Source organism: Leucoraja erinacea, chromosome 7, assembly GCF_028641065.1.
Source record: "Leucoraja erinacea ecotype New England chromosome 7, Leri_hhj_1, whole genome shotgun sequence".
Taxonomy (NCBI): Eukaryota; Metazoa; Chordata; class Chondrichthyes; order Rajiformes; family Rajidae; genus Leucoraja; species Leucoraja erinaceus.
Window position 1 is genome coordinate 1,274,148 of NC_073383.1, and position 13,583 is coordinate 1,287,730.

The 13,583-nt window shown below is 42.6% G+C and overlaps 1 protein-coding gene across 1 annotated transcript in view; it reads left to right on the forward strand.

Moving 5' to 3' along the window:
- rab5b (RAB5B, member RAS oncogene family) overlaps nt 1–13,583 on the forward strand; it is a 44,436-nt gene that overhangs the window by 18,864 nt on the left and 11,989 nt on the right. The window lies entirely within an intron of this gene.

The following is a 13,583-nucleotide window of genomic DNA, read 5'->3' on the forward strand; positions in this document are numbered from 1 at the left end:
AAACTGTCCCAATTTACTCCTTTTAAATCCTTTCGCATCTCCTCAAAGTTAGCCTTTCTCCAATCAAAAATCTCAACCCTAGGTCCAGTTCTGACCCTCTGCATAATTATATTGAAATATAATATACGAGTTGAAATTATGAATTGTGCTTTATCTTGTACTAGCCTGTCATGCCAGCCCAGTCACATCCAACAGAAACCCTTAACTGTTGCAACATCTCCAACATTTTTTCTCTCTTCAGAGTTATCACTGACCTTTTCCACAATTGTATGTGCAAACTCTAATTGGATTAGCCCCAAACCTGAACCAAAGTAGGCTTTACAGAACTGACAAAGCTCATGCTTTGTGACAGACAATGGCAGCCTCTCATCACCTTCTTGAACCATCTGTAGTTTTTCATATAGCCACAACAGAATGTGTTTCTAATACAGATTTTACAGAATGTGTTTCTAATAATTCTAATCCGGAGAAGCGCTCCGACCGCTGGCCTGTGGCCTATAACATCTTGGAGCCTCGGTCTGTGGAGCTTCTGGCGGCAGGCGTGGAGCGGAATTTACTTTATCATTGTGGAGCAGGCGATCCCTCGCCGGGGCTCGCCAGATAAGAGCTCCGACTGCTGGCCTGCAGCCTACAACATCTTGAAGCTGCATACTCCGGTAAGGAGGTGGCCGATTGGGAGCTCTGGGCTGCGGGGTGTGCTCGACCTTTCCCGACGTCGGTGTTCCGACCATCCCGACCATCCCGACCAAAGAGCTTGAACATTGAGCCGTCCGTAGCAGAGGCTACGGAGGGTCAGGGCCCCGACCACGGGTGAACAAGGGAGGAGGAGGACTGTCTGAACTGTATTGCCTTCCACCACAGTGAAGAATGCTGTGGTGGATGTCTGTTGAATTATGTGTATTATGTCCTTTTTTAATTGTAACGCTGCATGGTAAATTACTTGAACTTGAACTCTACTTTGTTATCTGTTTACATTCTCAATTATATGCAGCAGATCACTTTCTTTTCTTCCCTCTTTGGCTTCATCACCACCAGCATCTCTCCTGGACCTACCCTATTTTAAATTTGTACAGCATGATGAAATCAGCTAACAGGAGGAAAATTCAGCAAATACCCTGATGATGTCCACTTTCACTCGCTAATCACTTCTGTTGCCCCTAACCACATCCATTACAGGCTGAGGTGCTTCCCATTAAATTTCTCATAATTAAAACAGTTCTTCCATGTCCTCATTTTTATAACCTCTTACTTCTGATCTCAAATTTCTAAAATCTGTGTACATCTCCATCATTGTCATTTGCTTATCACTCCTTTAATGGCTTCGTTATTGGTAGTAGGGCCTTGGGATGACTTGATCCTAATTTCTGGAACCTTTTTCTGTAGCATTTTTACCTTTCTACTTTTATTTTGCTTTAGGTTGGTGATTACATCTCTCTGAATTTTATCTTACATTTTTGGGAATTGTCTGAGAATTCTTCTGTTAACTATGGATGCATTACTTCACTAAGTGCAAACAAACTGTTATGTTAAATTCATCCAAAATTCTATAACTTTTCCATGAAGCATGTTCAAATGATAGCTGGCACTGATTGGGAAGAAGCACTTCAGCACAATTTTGAAATTATGAAATTATTTCTGATGCACCTTACAGGTTCAACAATGTATTAAGTATAGGAAATATAGAGATGCAGTTGATTAGTGCTGGGGGTAGGTGAAACCCCAGCAGATTGCTGTGTCAACAAAATCAACTCGTGATTAGTTTGTTGGTGTGTATGTTTCAAGTTAACATTCAAAGTTCCTGTTGAAAAGCTCAGGGAGGCAGTTTTGAGGAACTAGAACTGCAAGCTTGCAGTGTGAACTGTCTACAATGTACAAGCTATTCAATTGTGAAATTTAAAAAATGAAGGCATTTCATGGTGCCCAAATCATTTTAAAGATAACCATAAACTGATCTGTTTTCAGGAAATCCATTATCACATTACAGATCACCAAGTAACAAAACCGTTTTTGAGTTAGTATGACAATAAAAGGCTATCTATGTATCTATCTATTCTGTTAGGCAATAGTACCTGCTAACATTTTGAGGGAACTGGATAGAGCACGCATGGATTGTTTAATTTAAGGACTGCTGTCTGGAACAACACATTCTTAACATGTTTAAGATTGAACTGCAGATGCTGGAAAATCGAAGGTAGACACAAATGCTGGAGAAACTCAGCGGGTGATGCAGCATCTATGGAGCGAGGGAAATAGGCAAGGTTTTGTGTCGTGTCCCTGAAGAAGGGTCTCAGCCCGAAACGTTGCTTATTTCCTTCGCTCCCTAGATGCTGCCTCACCCGCATTTCTGTCTATTCTAAACATGAATTGTTCTGTTTTGCAGCTTGAACCATCCTTCAAATTTGTATTGATCAATAAATAAATAAATGTCATGAAGTATGTGTTTAACAATATGTACATATTCAGCATGTCGGGAATTGGCTGTTGCAAGAATGTCTGACATCAGCTTTATTCAATAGTTTGTTTAAACCAAGCCCGGTATACTAAAGTATGTATTGCTTAATGAGCAGTATTTAGAAACCATTTCAATTCAAAATGTGTAAGAAAGAACAGCAGATGCTGGTTTAAATCGAAGGTAGACACAAAATGGAGGAATTGTGAAGGTTTTGTAATTCCATGATTTTATCATCATTTAAGGTTAAAATTGTAGCATCAGTCAGCAGTTGAGGTAAACCTAATTTAACTAATGAATCCTGTGAACCATGTGATGTGACGTACTAGCTTTGGCCAAGTTTAGCAAAATAAAGAGAAACTATTACTCCTTGAATTAATGTTTTGTTTTTGGCTTCCACAACACATGTTTTCAAGTGGGTTATGCAACTTTTTAAGGTTATTCAGATTTATGTCATTCCAGTTTGCCCATGGTTAGTAAGAAGTTAGAATTATCAAATCATGAGAACTTGGAATAATTTTAAATATCTTTGTGATATTATACTGAGACATAAGAGTAGAATGTTGGAATGTAACGTCGAGGCTGCTCTGTCAATGAGTATTATGCTCAAGTTAAAGTATTTATCAAGCATTTAGTATCTAATAAAGTCATACAGCACAGAAACAAATCCTTCAGACCAACTTGTCCATGCTGAGTCCAAGATGTCTTCTTCAGTTAGTCCCATTTAGCCCATATCCTTCAATCTTTCCTATCCATGGACCTGTCCAAATGACTTTTAAATGTTGCATTTTATAAATGAACCAAGATAATAAAAAGAATAGCAATAAATGAATTGGGTAAAAGGAAAACAATAGGATTAGATAAACTTTGATGACAAGCTAGCAAATGACTTCCTCTTGAAATGAGATTTCCACTAATCGACAGCTTTTAACATGTATTGAACTACTGCATGTGAAATTCTGATACACACAAGGTCACCAGATTGATGCTGGTCTGATGTTTAATGATTTGAAGTGATATTCTCTGCCTGGAATTGAGCAGATTGCTTATTTGTTTAAAATGATCAGTGAATTATAGACTTCCAGGAATCAAGAGTATTTAATTGTCATATGTATTGATAAATGAACAATGAAATTCTTAATTGCAGCACCATAACAGACCTATAAATACAGTCCACAGAAACAATACATAATAATAAAAAAAAAACCCCAATAAATTAAAAACTGCAATACAATACAATAATACTTTATTAACCAAGTTTGTTTTGCAACATACGAGGAATTTCATTTGCCATGTTAGTCATACAAATAAAAAGCAACGGAACATACAAAATACATTTTAACATAAACATCCACCACAGTGACTCCTCCACATTCCTCACTGTGATGGAAGGCGCAAAAAAAAAAGTTCTATCTCTTCCCTTCTTTGTTCCCCCGCGGTCGGGGGCCTCGAGCCTTTCGTTGACGGGACGATCTTGATTCCCGTAGCTGGCGACGTTTGGGACCTTTGCGTCGGGGCGATCAGCTCCCGTATCGGGTGGATGTTAGCTCCTCCGCCTCGGGTGATCAGACCCCGGGTCAGAGTGTCGAACCTCTGTCGTTGGAGCTCCCAACTCGGCCTCTCCCGAGATTGCGAGCTCTCGATGTAAAGTCCGCAGGCCGTGGTTAGAGCGATCCCAGGCAAGGGATCAGCTCCGATGTCGTCCACGCCCCGCAGTAGGGCTCAAAGTCGGTCCGAGGAGGCCTCAAGCTCCATGATGTTAGGCCGCAAAACTACCGGAGATGCGATCCGGAAAACAATCGCATCTCCCGCAAGGTAAGAGAATGAAATAAAAGTTTCCCCCTCCCCCACCCCCCACATAAAACAAACCGGAGAACATTTACACAAACCTTTTAAACGCACTAAAAATAACAAAAAAATACGAAAAAACAGACAGACTGTTGGCGTGCTAAAAAATCCTAAAGTCCTCAGTGCAATAGACAGTAGACAATAGGTGCAGGAGTAGGCCATTCGGCCCTTCGAGCCAGCACCGCCATTCAATATTATCATGGCTGATCATCCCCCAATCAGTACCCCGTTCCTGCCTTCTCCCAATATCCCCTGACTCCTCTTTCTTTAAGAGCCCTATCAAGCTCTCCCTTGAATGTATCCAGAGAACTGGCCTCCACTGAATTCTATGAGGCAGAGAATTCCATAGACCCACAACCCTCTGTGTGAAAAAGTGTTTCCTTATCTCCGTTCTAAATGTCTTACCACTTATTCTTAAACTGTGGTCCCTGGTTCTTGACTCCCCCAACATCGGGAATATGTTTCCTGCCTCTAGCGTGTCCAAACCCTTAATAATCTTATATGTTTCAATAAGATCCTCTCTCATTCCAATACTAAAGAAAGTCCACGAGGGCCCTGTACAACTGCAGAAGGACCTCTTTGCTCCTATACTCAACTCCTCCTATTATGAAGGCCAACATGCTATTCGCTTTCTTCACTGCCTGATGTACCTGCATGCTTACTTTCATTGACTGATGAACAAGGACCCCCAGATCCCGTTGTACTTGTACAAATTATATAATAATCTGCGTTCCTGTTTTTGCTGCCAAAGTGGATAACCTTACATTTATCCACATTAAACTGCATCTGCCCCATCACCCAACCTGTCCAAGTCACCCTGCATTCTCATAGCATCCTCCTCACAGTTCACTCTCATAGTATCCTCCTCAGTTCATAGAACCAGCCAGTCCATAGAAATTCACAGTAGTAAATATTGTGTGGTGTTCAAGAGCCAGATAGTTGTTGGAAATAAACTATTCTTGAACCTGGTGGCCACAGTTTTCACAGTACCTTCTTCCCGGATGCAAGGAGTGAAATGAGAACATGGCCAAGGTGATATGGGTCTTTGATATGTTACCTTTTTGAGGCAGCACCTCCTCCAGATGTTTTTGGTGGGGAAGTCAGTACCTGTGATTAACCGAGTAGCATCTGCCACTCCTTGGTTCCTTGGTGTGAGTTAACGAACCAGGCCATGTTGCAACTCGTCAGTATGCTCTCTGACATACCTGTAAAAGTTCCACAGAGTATTTGTTGACATACCAATTCTCCTCAAACTTCTAGGGAAGTAGAAGCATTGATGGGCTTTCTTTAGTATTGTCCCAATTTGCTGGGCCCAGGACAATCTTCAGAGGTATGCACTCTCAGAAACCTGAAGTTATGGATTCTCTCCACTACCAACACTTGGCGAAGACAGATTCATGGAACCTTGGGTTTTCCCCTTCTAAAGTCAACAATCAGGTCATCGGTCTTCCTGTCATTGAGTGTAAAATAGTTTTTCTGGCACATTTAATCAAATGTTCAATCTCCTTCCCATACTCTGAATCGTCCTTCCCTATATTCGTATTATTTATATTTTTGTATTATTTGTATTATCAAAAATTTTTAAGATGGCATTGGAACTGTGTCTGGCTGCACAGTTGTGGGTATACAGTGACTAGAGCAGGGGAATAAGGTGCTCCTATGCTAATGGTTAACGAGGAAGAAGTGTTGTTGCCATTTTGCATTGATTGTGGTCTGCTGCAAAAGTCGAGGATCCAGTTGCATAGGGGTGAGTAAAACTCAGTTCCCAAAGTTTGACAATGTTTGGATCACAAAAAGGACATTGGACGTTCTCGGCTTCCTGCAACTCTAGGACAAGCAAATTGAAGTTCTAGAATGTTTAGAGTCATAGAGTCGTAGAGTGATGGTGTTGAAACAGGCCCTTCGGCTCAACTTGCCCACACCGGCCAACATGTCCCAGCCTCACTAGCCCCACCTGCCTGTGCTTGGTCCATATCCCACCAAACCTGTCCTATCCATGTAACTGTCTAACTGTTTCTTAAATGTTAGGATAGTCCCAGCCTCAACTACCTCCGCTGGCAGCTTGTTCCATACACCCACCACCCTTTGTGTGAAAAAGTGACCCCTCACATTCCTATTAAATCTTTTCCCCTTCATTTTGAACCTATGTCCTCTGGTCCTCGATTCCCCTACTCTGGACAAGAGATTCTGTGCATCTACCCGATCGTGACTTTATACACCTCTATAAGATCACCCCTCATCCTCCTGCACTCCAAGGAAAAGAGACCCAGCCTACACAAACTCTCCCTCTCGCTCAGACCCTCTAGACCTGGCAAAATCCTTGTAAATCTTCTCTGAACCCTTTCAAGCTTGGCAATATCTTTCCTATAACATTGGACAGAACTGAACACAATACTCTAAAGGGCCTGTCCTACTGCGGGGACCTAATTGGCGAGTTTAGAAGAGTTTGCCCTCGACTCATACTCGCAGCATGGTCGACACGAGGTCCTAAGAGGTCTTTGCAACTCTCCTTCATGTTCGAGCGCAGCCCCACGTACGCGAGGCCTCAGTTAGGTTGCCGTGTTTTTCTTTAGCATGCTGAAAAAGGCCAGTGCGTAAAAAAAAAGGTTGCCATGGAAAAAAAATCTATATTTTTTTACTCGTAGGTTTAGTCGATATAGGTCATAGTAGGTCGTAATGCTATTTGTAGGTAATCAAAGGCAATCGAGGGTAGTCGAAGGTAATCGAAGGTAGTCAAAGGTAGTCGTAGATAGTCTTCAACATAGTTGAACGAGGTTGTCTTCACTCTCCACTATTTGGTGTCCAATTTTTCCGAAGCTAGTTGGAGCTAGTCTTCAATATAGTCGAAGGAGGTAGAAGGAGATCGGAGGAGGTCTTCCACATCGTTGAAGGAGGTCTTCAACATATTCATAGGAGGTTCTCTACATAGTCGAGGAGGGTCGAAGGAGGTGTTCTACTTTGGCGATACAACACGACCATGACACTTTTTCATACTCTCCTAAACGCTTGTACACTCGCAAATTAGGTCCCCGCAAATTTGGACAGGCCCTTAAATGCGTTCTCACCAACGTCTTATACAACTGCAACATGACCTCCCAACATCTATACTCAATACTCTGACTGAAGAAGCCCTGTGATGTTTCTGGGATGTTTAGAGTATGCCAAATGTTAACTTTAAAAATTGTATATATTTTGAATTTCTTAAATTGAAAAACATTTTCCCTTGAGAAAATGTAACTTGTATAAATGAACCCAATTTTGTTTTGCTTAAATAAAAATAGATTTACATGGTATAAACAAAACTCAAGTAGAATTGGAATTAGAATGTGTAAAGAAAAAGAATGGATCGACTGGGCTTGTATTCACTGGAATTTAGAAGGATGAGAAGGGATCGTATAGAAACATATACAATTCTTAAGGGATTGGACAGGCTATGTAGGAAAAATGTTCCCGATGTTGGGGGGGTTCAGAACCAGGGTTCACAGTGCAGGGGTAGGCCATTTAGGACTGAGATGAGGAAAACCTTTTTCACCCATGGAGTTGTAAATCTGTGGAATTCTCTGCCACAGAAGGCAGTGGAGGCCAATTCACTGGATGTTTTCAAGAGAGTTAGATTTAGCTCTTATGGCAAATGTAATCAAGAGATATGGGGCGAAAGCAGGAACGGGGTACTGATTTTGGATGATCAGCCATGATTATATTGAATGGCAGTGCTGGCTCCTGCACCAATTTTCTATGTTTCTATCAAACATTAACAAAGAATATTGTTTTATTCAGCACTTCAGAGACTTAATTTCAGTTTAGATATGAACGGTGACGCGGTGTGATGACGTATGACGCACGGTGTTTTTTCAAGTGTCGCAATGTTTTTTCTGTCGCAGCGTATTTTGAAATGTTCAAAATCTTTTGGCGACACTGATATGACACCGGCAAAATCGCCAAGTGGAACAGGCCTTTAAAGGATGCTGCAATTGACTTTCAAAGTGCTAATTGTAGAGCTTTCACTAAATCACTTGTTTGTGGGATGTGCCAATAGTGTAATGGGATTATAAAGGCAGGACATTGATGCACCTCTTGTATGAAGTTTTTTAAAGAATTAAAAATTATTATTGACACCAATAAAAATAATAATAATCAGTCCCTGCTTATGAATTACTGAGGTTGGCACTTCATCGTTGCTTTCAATTGTGTGTTTTCATATTTATATTTATATATAATCATGGAGTTATACAGAACAGACATGGGCTCACATCCATGTCAATCTTTTTGCCCATCTTAAACCTACTGACTTTCTCTGATTTCACCTTTGACCATGTGTTTTGGATATCTACCGCTATGTTTAAAAAAAAAAGTTCCTCAAATCCCCTTTAAAACTCTTTCCTCTCACCTTCAACCTATGTCCTCTGCTTTATGATTCCCTACTGTGGAAGGGAAATTGTAACTGCCCTATATGTGCCTCTTATAATTTCATAAACCTCTATCATGGACTTGCTGCAGGAAAAACCAAGTCCAGTCCCTACCTATAACAAAAACCCTCCAATTCAGGCTACACCCTGGTGATCTCCTTGACATTCTCTGCATCACATTACTTCATTCCTATAGCATAGCAATCAGAACTGCACATAGTATTTCAAGTGCAGTCTATCCAATATTTTGTAAAGTTGCAATGTAATCTCCCAACTTTTATTCTATGCCCGTACCTATGAAGGCAGCATGTCATATGCCTTTTTATCACTGTATCAACTTGTATGCCAATTTCAGGAATTTGTGGATAGAATCCCACAGTGTGTCTGATCAACAACATTCCTTATTGGCCTAACAATTACTGTCCATGTCCTATCCCTCCTTATCTTAATCTTCATTAAACTAGATTCTAAAAATTGTCATCATTAGAAAACACTAATACTATTTTAATTAGCATGATAAATAATGATGACCAATACATTTGGAAAAGTATTTTCCTGCAATTAGTGAATTTGAAATTAGGTTATTTCCCTTCCTCTTTCTTTCCCCCCCCCCCCCCCCCCCCCCCCCCCCCCCCCCCCCCCCCCCCCCCCCCCCCCCCCCCCCCCCCCCCACCCCCCCCCCCCCCCCCCCCCCCCCCCCCCCATTTCATTTTTTTTTTGTTTGGAAACTGATTTGATCACCTAAATCATCCTTTCCTTGATTCTTCCCTTATTTATTTTCTGATCGTATATTATAGGTTATATATATTACTTGATTGCACACAAAGATCACTTGTTGTTTTTGCTTTGCTAGCCACTTTGAGGGGGGAAACATTTTTGGTGTGAAGGGTGGAGGCAACGTTACTTATCAAAAATCCTGAGATGATGTTTCATGTAAAATATTCTAAAAATTACGCAATATTTTACTTGAAGTTTGAACAGCGTCCTGGGTTCTGTCTGTTCTTGTTTGTTGTTTGACTTACATGCTCGTCTATAGTTTTGATCTGTACCAGCACATTGAATGCTTGGTAAGCTTCAGCTTGGTGTGAAATGGCGCATCATGCATTTTTGTATTGTACGGTGGAATGAGTTAGTTAGTTCAATGTTGGTTGTAGATTCATGCCTGACAATTACATTTGCCCATCCAAAGTACATGTTATGCTTTAACATGTTTCCATAATGCTCATTGGATTGTAGTGCAGTTTATGAATTAAGGATGTGTAGGAAGAAACTGCAGATGCTGGTTTACTAAAAGTCTGAAAAGTCTGAAAAAATGTCTCGATCTGAAACGTCACTCATACCTTCTATCCAGAGTTGCTACCTGTCCCGCTGAGTTACTCCAGCATTTGTTTCAATCTTTTATGAATTAGGGAACACTATCTGTAGATTCTGGGAAATGGAGAATTACTTTAAAATTAGACCTATTCATTTCCAACTCCCCCGGATGGCCCTCTACCTTCTTTAGACCTTTTCATTTCCAACTGCCGGCGGGACATCAACTGCCTCAAATATTCCACTCCCCTTATTCACTCTAACCTCTCCCCCCCAAAAGTACAGCCCTCCGCTCACTCTGCAGCAACCTTGACTGGATAATCAAACCCTCCGACAAGGGAGGTGCATTGGTAGTCTGGCACGCTGACCTCAACCGGACCGAGGCCAGGCGACAACTCTCAGACACCTACTCCTACTTACCCTTGGACCATGACCCCATAGATGAGCACCAGGCCTTAATCACAAGCACCATTACTTAAGCCTCCAACCTTAAGCCTCCAACTCCCTCTAAAGCCTCCAACCTTATCGTTCCCCAAACCTGCACGGCCTGATTTTATCTTCTCCCCAATATCCACAAACAGAACTGTCCTGGCAGACCCATTGTTTCTGCTCGTTCATGTCCCACATTCCACATTCCTCGACTCCCATCATATCCTCCCTGGTCCAATCCCTTCCTACCTATGTCCAAGACACATCACACACTCTTTGCCTCCTCAATGACTTCCGTTTTCCAGGCACACACTCCCTCATCTTTACTATGGATGTCCAGTCACTCTACAACTCCATCCCCCACCAGGAGAGTCTTAAAGCCCTCCAGTTCTTCCTTGACCGCATAACCAGCCAATTTCCGTCTACCAATACTCTCCTCCGCCTAGCAAAACTGGTCCTTACCCTCAACAACTTTTCCTTCGACTCCTCCCACTTCCTCCAAATCCAAGGCATAGCTATGGGCTCTCGCATGGGCCCTAGCTATGCCTGCCTCTTTGTATGGTAGGTTGAACAATCCGTGTTCCAGGTTTACACTGGCCCTACCCCCGAACTCAACCTCCGCTACATTGATGACTGCATTGGTGCTACCTCGTGCACCCATGCAGTACTCACTGACTTCATCAACTTCACCACTAATTTCCATCCTGCACTCAAATTCCATCCTGCACTCAGCATCATCATTGGCGGTCACTCGAAACGAGGATGACTGTCCTCTCATTGAGGACACCTGTGAGTGACTTTGTTTAATGTGGGGTGACTGGTGCACAGACAGCCACCCCATGGACCTTGACAAATCTGGGTGAGAATCTAGTGGCATGATCCAAGACGACCGGAGATCCTTTTCTGCTGCAGCCTTCATCCGCCTTCCCAACCGTTGTGACGCTCCACTAAAGTCAGCCATCATCCTCCGCCTATTCCACCGTTGAGGTCTTGGTTGGATTGTTCTTTGTCAGAGACCTCCCCCTCGACTTTACCACCATGGGTGACCCAACCAGGAGCATAGCTCCAGATAGCATCGCTCTCAGGATCTCAGGACCACACACGCTTCTCCACCATGACAAGGTGACAATCCACTCAAATTCACTTGGACCATCTCCGACATCTCCCTACCGTTTCTAGATCTCACCGTCTCCATCACAGGAAGCAGACTATTGACTGACATCTACTACAAACCTACTGACTCCCATAGCTATCTTGACTACACTTCTTCCCACCCTGCTTCCTGTAAAGACTCAATCGGACATGTCCTCATTCTTTAGGAAATGGGGGTTCTCCTCTTCCATTATAGACGAGGCTCTCACTAGGGTCTCCTCGATATCCCGCAGCTTCGCTTCTACTCCCTCTCCCCCCATTCGCAACAAGTCAGAGTCCCCCTTGTCCTCGCCTTCCACCACATCAGCCATCGCATACAGCATATAATCCTCCCAACATTTTCGCCACCACCAACGGGATCCCACTACTGGCCACATCTTTCCATCTCCACCCCTTTCTGCTTTCTGCAGAGACCGTTCCCTCCAAACTCACAGTTCAACTTGTCCCTTCCCAAACCATCCCCTGGTACTTTCCCTTGCAACCGCAGGAAATGCTACACTTGTCGCTTTACCTCCCCCCTCGACTCCATCCAAGGACCCAAGCAGTCATTCCAGGCGAGTCAGAGGTTCATCTGCACCTCCACCAACCTCATCTATTGCATCCGCTATTCCAGGTGTCAACTGCTGTACATCGGTGAGACCAAGCGCATGCTTGGCGATCGCTTTGCCCAACACCTCCGCTCAGTTCGCAATAACCAACCTGATTACCTGGTGGCTGACGCATCAACTCCCCCTCCCATTCCGAATCCGGCCTTTCTGTCCTGGGCCTCCTCCATGGCCAGAGTGAGGCCCACCGCAAATTGGAGGAGCAGCACCTCATATTTTGCTTGTGTAGTTTACACCCCAGCGGTATGAACATTGACCTCCAATTTCAGGTAGTCCTTGCTTTCTCCCTCCTTCCCCTCCCCTTCCCAGCTCTCCCACAGCCTACTGTCTCCGCATCTTCCTTTCTTGTTTCCGCCCCCCCCCGCACATCAGTCTGAAGAAAGGTTTCAACCCAAAACATCGCCTATTCCTTCGCTCCATAGATGCTGCCTCACCCGCTGAGTTTCTCCAACATTTATGTCTACCTTCGATTTTTCCAGCATCTGCAGTTCTTTCTTAAACATTATAAAACAAGTGTGTTGATAGGGAAAGGGAAATTTGGGGCTGGAGGGTTTGGGAAGTACAACTATAGAAGTTTCTTTGTTGCATTTGCCAGTGTTCCTCAATCGTGAGGTTCAGCTCTGGGACATTATGAATGATACATCTCCAAAGCCCCTCTCCTTCACTGGGCAAATGTGTTGGAAGTGCAGTGTTTTTTTTTTCCTATTCTTTCTCCCTTATAAAATTCAGATATTTGAGATTTGTCGTTGAGATTTATTATGATGTACATTAAGATCTCTTAACCATTTTAGATAAATTAGCATTTTGAAATAGTATAAAATGTTCAAGAAGTTGTATTTAAATGCAACATTGTTTTCAGGATTTTTTTAATGATTTGATCTCCAACCTGTTTTATAGTATGAATTCCAGATCTGAAGTTGGACCAAATGGAGATTCCAAAACACAATTGTAGCAGTTGTCGATAGTTCACCGCCATCTGTTTTGTTTTTGGAGGTCATAGGCATGCTCTGAATTTGCTAGCTAACCATTGGTATAGGTGTAACATAGGATGGAATATGGTAAATATCAATGTAGACACAAAATGCTGGAGTAACTCAGCGGAACAGGCAGCATCATTGGAGACAAGGAATAGGTGACGTTTGGGTTGAGACCCATCAATTTAACTTAATTTAAATTAAATTAAGGCTCGTGAATGCTTGGTTTGGTTTATTATTATTGTCATGTGCTCTGAGATACAGTGAAAAGTTTTGTTTTGCACGCTATACTGGTTAATCATACCGTAGGTGAGTACATCAGGTAGTGCAATTGATAAAATAACCAGTGCAGAATGTTGTAGCTACAGAGAAAGTGCAGGCTGCATTCAAATCTCTACAATTTCTTGCC